We start from the raw sequence: 18,117 nt of genomic DNA on the forward strand, positions 1-18,117 counted from the left end.
GGAAAGGACTCTGATCAGTAACCAAAAAACCTTTATTTAATGGATATTTTAAAACTTGAGGGCATGAGGGGCACCTGGATGGCTCAGTCAGTGGAGCATGTGACTCTTGATCTCCGAGGTGTGAGTTTGAACCCCATATTGGCCATAGAGATTACTTAAAAAAAATAAAAAAATAATAAATAAAATAAAAAGAAATAAAGTTTAGCACTTTACAAATATATCTCATTTAATTCTCTCAGCAACCCTATGAGGGAGGTACAATTATTAATCCACTTTGTGAGGAAATAAACGCAAAATATAATAGGAAACAGCCCTTCTTCATGCATTCCGTAAATATTGACTCGGTGCCCAGAGCGCTCATCTTCCACCATGCGTACTTCCGGAGGGGTCCCAGAGGAACCCCTCCTCAGTTCAGAAGAACTTAAAGGTTATGGCGGTGCCCCTTCCCATCACTACTGTTTACACTGCACGGGCCGGAACTGACATTTGATTTGCAGTCATTTGCACAATGCTGACTTGGAGGTCAGGCCTGCACACAGGAGCAGACCCTTGTCCCTCTCCCGGATTTCGAGCGATCACAGAACCCAGAGCAAGTCGTATCAACGTGCGCGTTGCCTGCAGATTTTCTTCACTGCCGAGGGAAAGAGCACGCGCTCCCTAGCCCTGCCCCTTCTTCCGGAACGACAAATTGCCAGGCTTGGAATGGGCTGAGACGGGCCACGCCTCCTCGTGCTCCCCAATCAACTCCCTCGCTGGGTGTTCTCCCTTCTCCTCAGCACCTCCCCACCGCCCCACGCTACGTCGCTCCATCTCACCTCCTCCGTTATCCCAGGGGCTGAGGCTCGCGCGGCAAACCCACCTCCCCTTGCGTCCCATTGGCTGGTCAGGTCCCGCGCGAGCGGGATCGCGCCCTTCGCCCCCGCCCCCAAAGCCGGGCTGTGCCTCTCCCCTCCCGCTTTCTCCACGCGCCCCCGCCAGGAGGGGATCGGCTGCTTCTGGCGCGCGCAAAGGCGCGCGCTACTCCCGCGGGCCACTCCCTCCGCCTCGCGCCAGGCAGTCCCTCCCGCGCACGCGCACTTGCCCACCCATTCCTTCTGCCCGGTCGCAGGCTGCCTGGTGCTGTCTCGCGCCGCAGCCACCGCAGTAGCGGCATTTCTTTGAGGCGCACGCACATTATGGCCTCCGCGCCCGTTCCCAGCCAGAGGCCGCGGTAGTGGCACTGAGCCCCTTAGGCGCGTAGACGCCCTCGCTTCGTCTCCTGCCCGGCGCCGGTTAGCTCCTTGCGGCGCGCGCCCAGGGGCCGTTATCCTCCTGCAACGGTTCGCACGCCACGCACGCGCAGTAGCGAGGAGCGCGCGCGCGCGGGAGCGGCGGCTGCAGGAAGGAGGCGCCGCCGCCGCCATTGCGAAGGAGGGAGGGAGCGAGCGAGCGAGGCTGGTCCGCCCTCCCCCTGGTTCCCGCCCCTCCCCCTTCCCCTCCCCGCCCCCCCGCCCCGAGGGAGAGCCGCGGCGCGGCGGGAGGAGGAGGTGGAGGAGGCGGAGGAGGGAGCCCGCGAGGGAGGGTCCGCCCGGCCCCCCGCCGCCGGAGCCGCCGCCGCCGCCGCCTCAGCCGCCGCTGGACGAGGAACAGCAGAACATGGCGCCGGGGCCGCCGTCGCCGCTGCTGGGATCCTGGAGGCCGGAGCCGCGCTGAGGGCGCCCAGCTGGTGAGTGCGCGAGCTCGCGGGCCCCGGCTGCGAGGCCGGGCGCCGCCCCGCTGCGGGGTCCAAGGGGAGGCGGGGACGGCGGGGCCCTGAGCCCGCGAACAATGGAGGAGCCGGAGGGGGAGGGGAGGGAGCGGCCCCCCAGCCCCCCGGGCCCCGCCGGCCCCGCTGCTTCGCGCTGCGGCCCGGCCCGCGGGGCCCGCCCGCCCTTCGGACCTGTCCCTGCTCGCCCCAGCCCTGCTGTCCCCGCGTCTGCCCCTACCTTCCGACCCATTTGGGATCTCGGTGTCTGCTTCGGCCACCCCCTCCTCACTTAAGCCACTCTGCTCCCAATTCTGCGCCTCCCCCTTCTCTCTTCCGCCCCTCAGTAATGCCCTTCGCCCCTCATGGACTCTGCAGTGCTCTTGGGACCCACCTCCTCAGTAACCCTTGTGCATCCCTTAATTCTGGACCTTCACTTTGAGATTCGTGACCCGCCTGCCTGCCCCCTCTTCGATTCCAGTCTCACCACCCTCCAGATCTGTTCCCTTCTTTGACCCATCTACTGTTATCCGTCCTCTGTTGCACCGCCAGGAACTGTCCCTCTAGGACCTGCGGTTCCACCTCCTTGGAGATCCATCCGAGACCTTGTTCATCTTGGCACTGCTGCCCCTAGGTCTTCTCCTTGGACTTAATTCCGTCTCCCTCTTGGGCCCTACTGCCCACTCGCGGAACCTGCTGCACCCCCGGGATGCCTCTAAGCTCTCCGACCCTTCCATGCCTCTCAGTTCAGTCCCCTGCCCCTTCTCGGACTGGGATGCACCATGCTCACCTCCTTTTCAGATCTTGCTCCCGTTTGCCATTCAGACCCTTTTTTTCTCTTCCAGACCTTTCTACCTACCCGATCTGCCCTTTGCCCAGTCTCAGATCTTGCTGTGCCCCCTAACCTGCTTGCTTTTCGACTCTGCCTTCCATGAAGCAGCCTCCTCCCCCCTCTATGACCCTGCAGCTCTCATTTCTGCCATTCACTTCTCTGACCTCTCTAACTCAGCCTGTCCGCAGCCTCAGTGCTGCCCAGTGTTCTCCTTGAGGTTTCCTCTCCTCTCCACCTCCTCATTGGCACTGTTGAGCTGTCTCATTCATTTGCTCCCCCTTTCTTTGACCTGTTTCCCCTTCACTTCTTCTCTGCTTGAGACCTGCTTCCAGCCTCATCTTTCTCTAAGTCCTCTCCTCTCTCCATTTTGGCCCTTCTTAGACTTGCCCTTTACCACACTAAATCTTTGATAACTTCTCCGACCCATCGCCCCCTTTCCTTCCCATTTCGCTGCATCTCATAGACCTGCCCCAAATCCTTTTTGCACTTGCTCTTTCATTTGTTCAGCTATGCCGCATCCGCTCTAACGTTTTTCTCCCAGCTCTGCTCCTTTTGGAGCTGTCCACTTGCCCACCTATCTTTTTGACCCATTTTAGCTTTACTATTGCTGTTCCTTGTTGGAGTGGTTCTCTTTAATCCTGGTCTTCTGGTAATTGCATCCCACCTGTGTCTCTCTCATAAGTTTTCCACCTGACCTCCTCCTCCCCCCACCATTTTGATTCAGCCCTCAACCTCCACTCTTCCCTTTCTTGTATTTGTTCTCCCTCCTTTGTCTTGCCTTCTAGCTCCTTTTTGAGTTCTCTTTCTCCCACTGCTGCCCAGTAGTAGGGATATCTTCTCAACCATTCCTTCCTATCACCGGCTGCCTCCCCACCCCCCCAGCTCCCTCTTGGAGCCATTTCAGTTCTTGGATAGATTCTCCCTCCCTTTTGATACCCAGTTCCCAATTCTGTTCCTCGTTGACTTGTTTCCTCACCTTTTCTTTCCGTTTGTATCCTGACAATCTCCTTCTCTTCCCATTAAGTTCCTGTCAGGCTTGCTTCTCCCAGCTTTCCACCCTTGACCCGCCCATTCCCACTGAGTGCTTCCCCTCTTGAGGCTTGTCTTCCTCTAGCCTCCAGTCCTCAGCTTTGGAGGGGAAGGGGCTGGGTTGGGCCTAGGGTTCTCTAGGCTCTGGTTTAGACTGCAGATTCACTGGGCACCCTGACCCTCAGGGTTTTATCCCCAGGGATCCTGAGATCTGGGTAAATAGGTGGGGGGTGGTTGGCTGGTTACTGCTGTCTGGAGTGGGATTGTCGCCCCCATTTTCCCTACTTCTACCAAGGTTAGTGATGGTGAGGGGTAGGTCTGTTTCCATTGCCCCCCCCCCTTTTTTTCCTCATTCCCATCTTGCTCCCCAGCCCCTTCAGATCCCTGGGCTTTGCAGCTTTGTGTCCTTTGGAACGGGAGAGTGCAGCTGTTCACAGGTCTTTCTTTCTCACTTTCCCTCCCTCCTTCTCTGAGCTATTGTAAAGAGACAGTTGTACTCTCTCCCCCCTTCCACCTCCAAGCCAGCACCCCTTAGAAGAACTTAGAAGTGTGCTTTTTTGCCCCCCCCCATAACAGTCTTATTTTTGTTTTACCTCTGGCTGGGGAAATGCTAGTTCTCAAGTTCTCCCCAATCCCACAGGGGGTAATAGCCCCATTTGGTGTTTACGGCTCTGGGGCTGCAGAAGCTGTAGTCTTGCCTTCTTCCCTAATGGCCTCTGGTTTGCAGTGTGACCTTTGGGAGGGTGGGCTTATTTCTTTTCACCTCTGCCCCAGGAAGGCTCCAGCTTCCTGGTCTTCAAAATGATTACGGCCTGAGTTTGGAAAGCCCGTTGCGGTTGTTTGTTGAAAGAGAGAGTGCCAAGTGTCACTCAGATTTCTGCCCTCTGGTGTTGCAGGCGCTCCCAGCCACAGGAGCTGAATGCCTCTGGGCAGATCCATGCTGGGGGTGGGGGGACTCTTTGGTGTATGTGGGTGGGCCCTGACAGTCCCCAAGCCTTGTGAGTGATCTGATTTGGTAGAGTGAGGAAAGGGTGCGAGGAACTGGCTGATACGAAAGGATTTTTGGTCTTATTACCTGAGAAATGTACCTTAGCTACCTTTCTTGGAGCTTTTTCTTCAGTGGTCTTATGGTGGGGGTGGGGTTTAGGAAATCTATTCAGAGAAAAAGGTGGTGTTTTTTTTTTTTTTTTTTTACAGAAAAGACATCTAACCATTCTCTGTCCTTAACTTGGGAGAAGGAACCTTTGAATGTTCTAGGTTTATTTATTTATTTCTTAAGTAAATCAAAAGCCTGATTTTTTTCCCCCTGTGGCCTAGGGCAATTGCATATTAAAGCAGCCATCCAGCTGTGAATGAGCATTTACTGGAAGGACTTTATTTCTTAACTGAGCTATGATCAAACTTTGTTTACTTCAGCACTTATTTAGAAATAGTTCTGTGTGAACACTTGAAATAAAAAAGCATTCACTATTATCTACAGAATTGGACCATTGACTCATCAAATGTTAGGGTATTTGTCTATGATACAGTAAGGGGGGCTAGATCATAGATCATATGGTTCCTTTAGCTTCTGAGTTCTTAGAACTTTAAAGTTTCTGACAAGCAGAGTGTGGTAATTTTAAGTATCTACAGCATGTATCTTCACCATTATTATTATCCCCCCCCCCCACCATTATTGACTTACAGAATTTTGGTTCATCTTTCTGTTGATTTCCATTCATTTTTGAATTTTGGCCTTGTGAATCATGATTCAGTCTCTGAATTTTAGAATTTATATTTTCCATGTTGGTATAAATAGTTGTTATTTATTCTTTTTTTTTTTTTAAGATTTTTTATTTATTTATCTGAGAGAGAAAATGAGAGACAGCGAGCACGAGAGGGAAGAGGGCAGAGGGAGAAGCAGACCCCCAGCTGAGCAGGGAGCCCGATGCGGGACTCGATCCCGGGACTCCAGGATCATGACCTGAGCCGAAGGCAGTCGCTTAACCAACTGAGCCACCCAGGCGCCCTAGTTGTTATTTATTCTTAATGGGGAAGTGTTAGCTAGTTAAGACAGTTATGTGTGCAGCACTGCTTAAATTTGTGTTTTAGAGTTTTAACATCACTGACAGCACACAAAGTTTCTGCATGGCCAAAGCCTAAGTTTACATAATAGGAAGAGAGGGGACAGAAAAACAAAGGGATGATTTTTCTTCCTAAACTGGTAACTGGTGTTAAAAAGATTGTCAGATTTCTCTGATGGTAGCAGAGGCTCCAACCTCAGTGTCAGCATTTGCTTTCATGATGGAATTGGGTGCTACAGAAATCGGAGGTGGTAGCCTTGGCCTTCTGGAACAGTTAATATGCCAGTTGGGGGTGGGGTGTGGAGCAGGAGATGGCAGTAGATGACTGTTTTCTATGTAGTAACAGGTCTTCAAGGGCTCCTGCAGTGCCGAGAAAATCTTTGTAATACTAGTGTGATCAAAGTTGTTCTCTTCTTTTTTTTTTTAAACTATTCTTTTGACCATGTCCCCCTTCCCTTACCCATCTTCTCTTTTTTCTTGGCACGATGAAGGCCAAAGCATTTAGGACAGTGAAAAAAAAAAATCAGAAGAGAGTCAAGCTTCTTGATACGAGTTACACGGAAGAAGTTGTCCATGTGCAGATCTGTGGGCCTGATGATAACTTTTGGCAAAAGACAGCCTGGGAAGAGTGAGGGTTTCACAGATGACTGTAAACTACAGCTTTCATAGGTATTTCTGCAATCTCTGTGTGACAGGGAGACACAGCAGGTCAATACCGTTGGAGATTGACATGGTGGGAGTGTTTGTCCATCTCCCTCTGGTATCTTCTGCTTTCACATCTTCAGTTTGTGGGGGCCTTCTGAGGTGTTGAGCTTCCTGCAGGGCCTTCCTGTGATCTGCTGTGACTATTGTCATTTACCAGCTAGGTGTCTTAATTTACCCAGTCAATGTGACATTTTATTGACCGTCTAGTCTAGTTGTTTAAAATTTCTTTTTCATGTTATTTGAAATATGTAACTTGGAGATTCTTTACTTGAAGAGGGAAGGTGACTAGCAGAAATCCCTTGGACAGACAATAACTTGAAACAACTTGGACACACAACACAACTTGAAAACCCGTGCCTAGTCTAGCCTCCTGATTTACAGATGGGGAAATGAACTTGCACGGGGCATGGTTAACAGGTTTCCCGTCACAATTGAAGGAGTATTGGAAGTACGCACAGAAGATCTTCTGGTCTTAACCTAATTAGTGGGAACCTTGAACAAATCACTTCACCTCTCTGGGTTTCACATTCCTAGTCTGAAATCTAGTGTGCTGTCCAGCTCTGGTTGTAGATTCTTGTTGTCCTGAACCACATACCAAGTTAGAGCTGGGACTCGGACTGGACTCCTGGTGCTACTCTTAACCTTTCCATCCCCCCGCAAATCCCCCCACAATCAAATCCTGTAGCCCAGAATTGGGGGTAAGTGCTCTTTCTCTGGGGAATGCAGTAAAATGAACTGGATTGCCTTTGTTGTATACTTTTTTCAAACATAAACATTGTCTCTTTTCCAGCCATTCATGTGAAAATTAGTTTATAATTTTGGGGGAAAGGGGCATCCAGATTGTATTCACTACATAACTAAAACCATACATCTCTTTTAAAAGCAGTATGGAATCTTTCAAGCTGAGTCATTGTTGACCTAGGCTCTCAAATAGCAGTGTCTGAATAGCACTTGAATTGCTGGTATTAAGAAATGCAAACAAATCATTCATGTTCATCTTCCTGAAAGTTTATTTCTATTTAATATTTGATACGATGTTTTAATGAGGTTTTGTCTATGAAGAATTCTTGAAAATAATTTTTGGCATCTGTCAGTCTAATTTTCATTTATTTGCTTCTGTGGTGCTAAGATGAACCATTAAGTTGATATATTAGCAGAGAACCAGGTACTTTCAGCCATGAACCATCATCACAGGAAAGTAATATTTACTTTAGTTGAAAATAGCCAGGCGTGCCTATCTCCTTCATCTTCCTTTATTGAAATGAGCATTTTCATTTTATGAAATTTGTGGCAGTTGTGACTGTTGCATTATGCATCTGTGGTATTTCATACCTTTTTTGCTCTCCTAGTGTCTGTGCATTCTTATTTGGAAAATGTCCTTTTGCCGGTCACTATGGTAATATTTGCAGTTGGAAATCAAATTTGAACAATTGAGAGGCAGCTTCCTATGGTGTAAAGAATGTTGAATTGATAATGAAGAAACTCAGGCCCTAGCCCCAGCTCTGCTGCTTACTAGCTGTATGACTTTGGCCAAATCATTTTCACTTCTCTTGGCTAGTTTCTTCGTTTGAAAAATGAAGGGATAGGTGCCTGGGTGGCTCAGTTGGTTGAGCGACTGCCTTCAGCTCGGGTCGTGATCCTGGAGTCCCGGGATCGAGTCCCGCATCGGGCTCCCTGCTTGGCGGGGAGTCTGCTTCTCCCTCTCCCACTCCCCGTTTGTGTTCCCTCTCTCGCTGTGTCTTTCTCTGTCAAATAAATAAATAAAATCTTTAAAAAAAAAAAAAAAGAAAAATGAAGGGATTATACTAGTTCGTTCCCGTTCTGCCTTATTTTATAGCTAATAATACTTGATTGTTTCCTCTCTCCAGATAGTAAATTCCTTGAGGGTGGGGACCATCATGTATCTCTTATTTCCTGTCACACCTAGCAAAATACCTTGTAGGTATTTTGTAGTAGGCCCCCCACTACATATATGTTGATTGAACCCAAACAGGTGCCAAAGCCTTTTTGTTTTTCTCTTTTGGGGGGTAGGTGGGTGGAGAGATGTGCACCAACTATAGTGGCCATTTTTAGGCTTTAAACGCTCAGAGGGCATGCCCTCCTAGTCAGCATTTAATCCTCAAATATACATGATATTGTAAGTGTCCTGACCAGCGTTACACAGCTAAGAGGTTGAAAGCTGTGTTATGAATCTGTGTCTGTCTGATTCCAAGATCTGTGTTTATTTTATTAGTCTGCCTTGTTTCTCTGGGATATAAGAATAAGCTATAGTTCATCCCCTTAAGGAATTTATAGTCAATTGTGAATGATTAGCTATATATAGCATACGGTGGGTTGAAGGAAGTATATGTTGAATAGACTATTCTGATGAATTTCTGCGTTCTTGAGAGGCATCCCCACATTAATAGTCTTAAAGGCTTCCGTATTCACAGACTACTGAGCACACAGTTGGTTCTATGGCACACTATACCAAGTACCAGCTTATCTAGCCAGTATGTTGAGAAAGTCGACCATTTGATTTTTTTTTTTTAAGATTTTATTTATTTATTTGAGAGAGAGAGAATGAGAGACAGAGAGCACGAGAGGGAAGAGGGCAGAGGGAGAAGCAGACCCCCTGCTGAGCAGGGAGCCCGATGTGGGACTCGATCCCAGGACTCCAGGATCATGACCTGAGCCGAAGGCAGTCGCTTAACCAACTGAGCCACCCAGGCGCCCGAGCATTTGATTTCTGACCTGGATTCACACCCGGGTATAACATGTGTGTGTGTGTGTGTGTGTGTGTACATACGTATATATATTTCGTATGTATATATATATAAGTTGTCCAAAAGAAATAATATAGTAAGATAGACATATTTGGTCATGTACCCAGGTATAACGTGTGTGTGTGTGTGTGTACATACGTATATATATTTCGTGTATATATATATAAGTTGTCCAAAAGAAATAATATAGTAAGACATATTTGGTCGTGTACCCAGGTATAACGCGTGTGTGTGTGTGCATACATATATATATTTCGTATATATATATATAAGTTGTCCAAAAGAAGTAATTAGTAAGATAGACATATTTGGTCATGTAATGACTTCTTAAGTCTGTATTTTCTTTGGTAAGTAGAAAAGTATCTGAGTGGTTCCTAATTGACAATTTTCAATTGAGAAAATTCTCTAGGCAACTAGAAATGTATAGACAAAACTACACCTAGCCCCTTGACTTATTTGTGTGGAACTCACTACAATGCTTTTTTCATGAATCAGGAAGTTATTAAATAATATTGGGGTGAAAAAAACCAAAAATAATGTTGGAGTGAAAGTGTGCTGGCCAGCTACAGCTAACAGCCTCCTGAAGTGTAAAAAATTAACACAAAAAAAGTTGCATTGTACTTCTCCCCATCTCCATTTAAAAGAAAGGTCAAAATCATGGTTTTATTATAGCCTGCACTAGTTAGGAATAAGACAAAAGAAAATGATTACTGTTAATTGCCATGGGCAATTAAAAAGGATTCTTTGTTCAGTAACAGATTGATTGTGTACAAATGAAAGCCAGTACTGCATTAATACAAGATTGTTAGATTCTCAAAATCTGCATCTTTAACTAGAGTGGCTTTTACTTCAAGGGAATTATTTCACTGGGAGTAGTGTACTTTAAATGCTTGGTGATAAAAGTATCGCTAGGTCTTTATTTTCCAAAAATGTTAAGTTTGTAGGTGGAAAGCTGGTGCATGCTGCTTTTGTGATACCATTTCTAATGGCCTGAAATAATTGAATACTTTTTGAATGCTGCTGACTTCTCGGAGATTTTTTCCCTCTGATTGGTCAGTCACTAGAGGAATGCAGATAAAACCTTTGGTAAATGAGGAAAAAGGGAAAAAGGCCTCTCAGTGCTCAGGCAGTGAGTCTCTGCTGTTGGCATATGCCCAGCATTAGCCAGCAGCCATAAAGGCTTAAAAATGGCAGCATTAGCTAAAACAGTTGTGATTTCATGTTCTGTGTGAATACAAGAAATACATATATTTTCTTCTGTACAGATACTCTTTAAGTTTTTTTTAATTTTATTATGTTAATCACCATACATTACATCATTAGTTTTTGAGGTAGTGTTCCATGATTCATTAAGTTTTTTTTATTTAAAAAAATTAAGGTGCAACTTACATGGAGAAAAGTACATAAATCTGAAAGTGTACATTTCTGAATTTTCTACATACTGTCCAAACCTCTTTTTTATATGATGGGGCGTCATTTCCTTTTCCACACACTTCTTAATAAGTTGAAAACTATTTGAGCGTCTCCATGTGGGAGGCATTTAAGTCCTGATTTTACTGTAGGAATGTGAATTGTATAGAATGATATTTGTAACTTTTCCAAGTTTGTTCAAGGTCACATATCTGATCAAGAATGGAGTAATAGGGGGGACGCCTGGGTGGCTCAGTCGTTAAGCGGCTGCCTTCGGCCCGGGTCATGATCCCAGGGTCCTGGGATCGAGTCCCACATCGGGCTCCTTGCTCAGCAGGAAGCCTGCTTCTCCCTCTGTCTCCCTCTGCTTGTGCTCTCTCTGTCAAATAAATAAAATCTTTAAAAAAAAAAAAAAAAGAATGGAGTAATAGGGGGCGCCTGGATGGCTCAGTCGGTTAAGTGTCTGCCTTCAGCTCAGGTCATGATCCCAGGGTCCTGGGATCAAGCCCCTCGTTGGGCTCCCTGCTCAGTGGGAGGCCTGCTTCTCCCTCTCCCACTCCCCCTGCTTGTGTTCCCTCTCTTGCTGTCTCTCTCTCTGTCAAATAAATAAATAAAATCTTAAAAAAAAAAAAAGGGATAATAGTGACCTGGTACAAATTACCACAGGTGACGGAAGCATTCTTTTAATAACAGATCTTCCCTATTTGTGTTATAATTCCAGGTTTTTATGTCTCTCTTTGCTGGGAATTAAAAAGAAATAGGTAGTGGTCACTGCTAGTGGTACGATCAGGACTGTCAGGCACGAAAACTTGGTGTGAACTTTCTGGAAAGCATTTTGGCAATGTTTTATTTTGTATTTAGTTTTTAAAGGTTTTATTTATTTATTTATTAGAGGGAGAGAGGGAGAGCACAAGCAGGGGGAGCAGCAGAGGGAGAAGCAAGGTCCCCGCTGAGCAGGGACCCCGATGCAGGGCTTGATCCCAAGATCCTGGGATCATGACCCGAGGCGAAGGCAGACTCCTAACAGGCTGAGCCACCCAGGTGCCTTGGCAATATCTTTTTTTTTTTTTTAAGATTTTATTTATTTATTTGACACAGAGAGACACAGCGAGAGAAGGAACACAAAAGCAGGGGGAGCGGGAGAGGGAGAAGCAGGCTTCCCGCGGAGCAGGGAGCCCAATGCGGGGCTCGGTCCCGGGACCCTGGGATCATGACCTGAGCCGAAGGCAGACGCTTAACGACTGAGCCGCCCAGGCACCCCTCTGGCAATATTTTAAAAGATAAAATCCTCTATCAACTTATAGGAATCTATATGGGCTAAGAAATAAAGATGAGGACCAGGATTGTATACAAAGATGTTAACTATAGGGCGCCTGGGTGGCTCAGTCGGTTAGGCGACTGCCTTCGGCTCAGGTCATGATCCTGGAGTCCCGGGATCGAGTCCCGCATCGGGCTCCCTGCTCAGTGGGGAGTCTGCTTCTCCCTCTGACCCTCCTCCCTCTCGTGCTCTCAGTCTCTCATTCTCTCTCGCAAATAAATAAATAAAATCTTAAAAAAAAAAAAAGATGTTAACTATAGTGATGTGTATAAAAAATAAACAATCTAAATGTTTTAATCTTAGGGGAATGGTTGCTTTATGGAAAAAGTATGGAGTCATTTAAAAAGGAAGTTTTTTGGAGAATTCTTGACATGGGAAAGTACACACAAAATAAAATTAAGTATGAGAAAAAAGCAGGATATAGAACTATAAACACTATGATTCCAGTTATTTTAAAATATATATGGGGGATAAAGTAAAAGAAACGTGCCAAAGTGCTGTTTGTATTTATCTCTGTGTTGTAGAATTTTTTTTTTTTAAGATTTTATTTATTCATTTGAGACACAAAGATAGAGAGAGAGAGCATGAGCAGTGGGAGAGGCAGAGGGAGAGGAAGAAGCAGGCTCCCCGCTGAGTCAGGAGCCCGATGCGGGGCTCGATCCCAGGACCCTGGGATCATGACCTGAGCCGAAGGCAGACGCTTAACCATCTGAGCCACCCAGGCGCCCCTGTGTTGTAGAATTTTGAGTGAAAAATTTTTTCCTGAGTTTTCCACAATGATTTTAATATTTTTTTAACAAAAGGGTTTTGTTTTGTTTTGGTTTTTTTTGGTTTTTTTTTTTTGTTTTGGCTGTATGGTTGTATTATGTTTGGTGTTTATTATAAACACATGAAGGAAAAATTGAGCTAAAAAGCAAGAAATTAGTCATAGATCTGTTGGCCTCTAGTACCTTTGAAGGTGAATGCAGTCACCGTTTCTTAGGACAATAATTGAATTATTAGCGGCATTACCAGTTAATAGCAACAATATACTTATTGTGTATCAGGAGACTGCTGAGTGTTCCCTGTATCCTCCTCACAATAATCCTCTGAGGTAGGTAGTATTTCATTTTGTAGCCAGGGAACTGAGGCTTCCAGAGGGGACTTACCCAAGGTCACGCAGCTAGTAGGTTCTGGAAGCAGCATGGTTCAGAGCGTTGGCTCTATACGGACTCCTGCATGCTATACACTTTATAGAATTGAGTGCACCCCAGAGATGAGGAGAACTGAAGTCTACTTTGTGGCCCATAGCATAGCTGACCCCTCAGTTCTCTTTTCAGCAAGGTGCCCCCTCCCTTCCATGCTTGTTTTAAGAGAGAGAATCCATTAGTATATTATTTTGTCTTTTTCTTGGTCAAAATCAAGAATGGACATGCCTTAGTTATATCTTCCCATTTATGAACCAAAATTCTTTTAAGATGTAAATAATTTAGGGCTGTTAAGCAGAAGAGGGAACAAACCTGTACTTTGTAGTTCCGGAGAATAGAGATCCAGGGAGACAGGTTTTGTTTTTCCCTTTTCCTCTCCATTCAACCAATATTTGGGTGTCTACACTGTTGAGAGTACTAGTTATACATAATTTGCCTCCTCCTCCCTCAGAGAGTTTATATGCTGTTTATTAAAAGCAGTTCTTTTTTTTTAGATTTTATTTATTTATTTGACAGAGAGATAGCACAAGTAGGCAGAGTGGCAGGCAGAGGGAGAGGGAGAAGCAGGCTCTCCACTGAGCAGGGAGCCGGATGTGGGGCTCGATCCCAGGACCCCAGGATCATGACCCGAGCTGAAGGCAGCCGCTTAACCGACTGAGCCACCCAGGTGCCCCAACAAAAGCAGTTCTTCCCTTACAGGTAACACAAGGAACACCCTGTTTTGGTACCAGAAAGTAAAAAATTTAGAAGGCCAGTGGCCTGATTTTTTTTTTCCCCCTGATCTTATCTTAAAGAATTAGGTGTGATTAAATATTTCAACCCAAGAAGACCTTGACTTGGAAGATAGATTTCATCTTATGAGAAAGAATTTTTTAAAAATTTTATTTACTTATTTGAGAGAGAGAGAAGCGAGCACACGCACACACAAGCAGGGGAAGGGGCAGAGGGAGAGGGAAAAGCAGACTCCCCACTAAGCATGGAGCCCTACGCAGGGCTCAATCCCAGGACACTGGGATCATGACCTGAGCCAATGCAGACACTTCAGCGACTGAGCCAATAGGCGCCCCAAGAAAAGAACTTTTTAAGAACGTGGTCCAAGTTCATGTATTATCTTGAATAAGGAATAATTTGGAGGTTTAAAATTTTACCTTGTTTGTTTTTATTGTTGTTAATTAACAAAACGTTTGCATACACACACACAATCACACTTATTTATATTCTTTCATGAGGGAGAATACCAGAAGACCTGATGTTCAGTTGAAATGTGAGGGGGTTTACATTCAGACATCAGGAAGAAATTGCTGAATAGCTTTGGAGGTGCCACAGGATTTTTTTCTGTTTTGTTCCCCCATTTATTCTGTGAACCCGCCACATTTATCCTAGAACATGTCAGTAGGAACACAATATTTGTTGAATTAAAGGTATGCATTTTAGAGGGAAACCAGGAAAAAAAAAGTCTCTGCAGTCTTTGATTCATGGGATTCCTCAAGCCTTGTAAAGAATCCTTTCTGCCGTCAGTTTTCATTTTGCTTCCTACCAACTTTGTTACCTTGGACAAGTCATTTATTTTAACTTAAATTCTTGTCCATAAAATGAGCCTCAATACCTACTCTGCCTACCACAAAGGCTTTTGTGTTGTAATTCTAGATTTTTTTGAGAACTAAATGCCAAGAGTGAATGTGGAAGCCCCGGAAGGTTGGAAGGCTTTTCAATTTTCTGGGAGAATGAAAGAGAACAATTTGGTTAATTAAAGCATTTAGGTAAACAGGGTATTAGAGGCTACAAAGGCAGCACGCTGGTATTTTGATTCAGCATAGCAGCGCTTGCTATTGATGTGTTATCTTGTAACTTGCCCCCAGGTAGCAGTCAGTTTTAGGTTCTTATCAGTAAGTGTCTCACACATCTAAACGTTATAGGTCATAGGCCAGATAGCAGTGGTTGAGGTCTGTTTGCTTTCACAATGTTAGGAAGGAGGCCTCAGGGGCTCTCACCAAGGCACATGGGCGGCCTCCCATTGAGTCCCAGTCCTACCTCTTCCCAGCTCTGCGCTCTTAGACAAGACACTTAAACTTTAGTGCCTTAGGCACCTCATCTATGAAAAGGGGAATATAGTAGTGTCTACTCCCAGAGTCACTGCAATTAAAACGGGTGGTATATTTAAGAAGCTTAAAATAGGGCGCCTGGGTGGCTCAGTTGGTTAAGCGACTGCCTTCGGCTCAGGTCATGATCCTGGAGTCCCGGAATCGAGTCCCGCATCCGGCTCCCTGCTCGGCAGGGAGTCTGCTTCTCCCTCTCCCGCTCCCCCCTCTTGTGCTCTCTCTCTCTCTCAAATAAACAAATAAAATCTTTAAAAAAAAAAAAAAAAGAAGCTTAAAATAATGCCTGGGTCATGGTAAATGCTATGTAAATGCCATTATTAGTGGAGTGGTTCCTGGACTCGGCTTTTATAGACCAGTTGAATGTGGTAGTGGGAAAACATACAAATTTACTAATTTGTAGTTTTGCCAAGGAGGGCATTAAAAAAAAATGAGAAATTCTCCTTGCTATTATATAAATTAGGATCCATTATCAGAATAAAAGGTAGCCCTTCTCAAGGAAGTTGGCAACCATATATGGGCATTTGTAGATACATGTTTCTAGATCTCATTTTATGTACACTGGGGAAAACTTTGCCACAGGCCAGCACCAATAATGTGTGGATAGGTATTTAGACAGACAGACATATTCATATCCCACTCCTCCATTTATTCTGTCACCTTAAACAAAGCTGTTTGACTTCCCTGAGCCTTCTCTGAGTTTTCTCATGTGTAAAAGAAAGATACTAATATCTGCTTCACTGGGTTGTTGTGAGAAACTGAGGTAATGAATGAAATGTTTGGCATATAGTAAATGCTAAATTGATAGGGATTGTTATTCTCAAATGGGAAGTTAAGTATTCATTGGGAGCCACACACAGTACTGTGTCCATTGGGAAATCCAAGAGGTTAGGTATTGTGCTTGATTGCAGAAGTCTCTTACAAGGTATCCTTCTCTGCATCCTTTCCTCTCTTGTTTCTTTTCTTTTTTTAAATTTTATTTACTTGACAGAGACACAGCGAGAGAGGGAACACAAGCAGAGGGAGCGGGAGAAGGAGAAGCAGGCTTCCCGCCGAGCAGGGAGCCCGACGCGGGGCTCGATCCCAGGACCCCGGGATCATGACCTGAGCCAAAGGCAGACGCTTAACAACTGAGCCACCCCGGCGCCCCTCCCTTGTTTATTTTCTTAAGGAGTACTAAACAAACACCTGACTGTTGCATTCCCTTGCTTAAAAACCTTTAGTGCTTTTCTGTTGCCTTGTAAAGTGCCTGACTTGTCATGGGTGCCTGATTAATGCCTGAATGAAGGATACAGTAGTCTAGCTATGCAGACCAGAGAGATTTTTGAAAAAAATTGAACACTGATAATACTAAGTCAGTATATCAGGGGTCCACAGCTAAATCCTACACCTTGCTGAAGTTCTAGCACCTGGTCCCCATGGCTTTGGGCATTTTAATAGCCCATAGGATGTGGTTGGAAGGTGTCTACAAAGCTTGCTCAACGTGGAATGGATTGGACTTTTCAGACCACCCCACCTCCTCATATGACAGCACAACATCCCTCTTCCCTGTGAGTTCACCCCCAGGGAAATCCTTTTCCTTTACACCATGTGAAGCTAGGTCCTCAGAAACTCCTGCAGTAATAACAGTCAGTGTTTCTTTAGTCCTTTCCATACGCCAGGCATTGTTTTATGCACTTCACATGTAGTAACTCAAGGAATCTGCATAATAGCCCTCAGAAATAGGTACTCTCCTTGTATCCATTTTATGGATGAGGAAACTGAGGCAGCGCATGCTAGGTAGTGTAGTCAGATTCAGAGACCAGAGGGTTACACTTCCCTCCTCCTATCCGCAAAGGATCAAATTGTTATACAGCTCTCCACTGGGCTGGTTGTGTGTGTATGCTTTTTCTCTCTATGTGGGGTTAATCACCTTCGATTCACATATTGACCTCGATTATTGGGAAATGTTTCTCCCACTGAAAGGTATTTGGATGAGCATAGTGCATTCTTTGGTTTGTCCCCTTGATCCTTAGTTTAGCTTACCTGTTAAAGATTTCCAGGATGATCTGGCAGTGAATTCCAGTTCTGTTTTCCCTCCTTTTTAGTGAGGTCCTAATTGGACTTCATCCTCTGGTTTTCTCATTTTAGGGTATTTTCATCTAAGTTTATCTCAGCAAAATATAAATCAAAGCCAGTTCGTTTTTTTAATGCCTCCTTGAAGTATTTTGCTTTTGGGTTTTGGGTAATTGCCCTGGAAATTTTGGTATTGCATGATTCAGGGAAGGACCAGTGTCATGTGCTGTCTGTCACCAGCCAGCCTGGAATGTTTGCTTTATTTTTATTTATTTATTTATTTTTAAAAAGATTTTTATTTATTTATTTGACAGAGAGAGATACAGTGAGAGAGGGAACACAAGCAGGGGGAGTGGGAGAGGGAGAAGCAGGCTTCCTGCCGAGCAGGGAGCCCGATGCGGGCGGGGCTCGATCCCAGGACCCTGGGATCATGACCTGAGCCGAAGGCAGACGCTTAATGACTGAGCCACCCAGGCGCCCCTGGAATGCTCACTTTAATAACCATTTCAAATATATACGTATCTTCTCAGAAACCTTTTCCAGACCCTCCCTCTCTATTTCCAGGGTCTAAATTAGCATTAAGGCTTCTTTATAGATCAGCCCTGTCTAATAGAACTTTTTGCACCGTTCTTTATGTTTCCACTTGAAATGTAGCTAGTGGGACTGAGAAACTGAATTTTTTTTTTTCTTTTCTTTCTTTTTTTTTTTTTAAGATTTTTATTTATTTGACAGAGAGAGAGCGAGCACACAAGCAGGGAGAGCTGCAGGCACAGGGAGAGCTGCAGGCACAGGGAGAGGGAGAAGCAGGCTCCCTGCTCTCGATATGGGACTCGATCCCAGGACCCTGGGATCATGACCTGAGCTGAAGGCAGACGCCTAACTGACTGAGCCACCCAGGCACCCCTGAATTTTTTTTTTTAAAGATTTTATTTAT

The 18,117-nt window shown here is 45.4% G+C and overlaps 1 protein-coding gene across 1 annotated transcript in view; it reads left to right on the forward strand.

Moving 5' to 3' along the window:
- Window positions 1–1,408: 1,408 nt before the first annotated feature.
- ARHGAP35 (Rho GTPase activating protein 35) overlaps window positions 1,409–18,117 on the forward strand; it is a 110,537-nt gene continuing 93,828 nt past the window's right edge. The window contains exon 1 of the mRNA XM_081807169.1: window positions 1,409–1,705. The gene's annotated coding sequence lies outside the window, so the exon portion shown is untranslated. The remainder of the gene's footprint in view (window positions 1,706–18,117) is intronic.

This window comes from Leptonychotes weddellii, chromosome 16 (assembly GCF_054177405.1).
Source record: "Leptonychotes weddellii isolate Sample4059 chromosome 16, ASM5417740v2, whole genome shotgun sequence".
Lineage (NCBI taxonomy): Eukaryota > Metazoa > Chordata > Mammalia > Carnivora > Phocidae > Leptonychotes > Leptonychotes weddellii.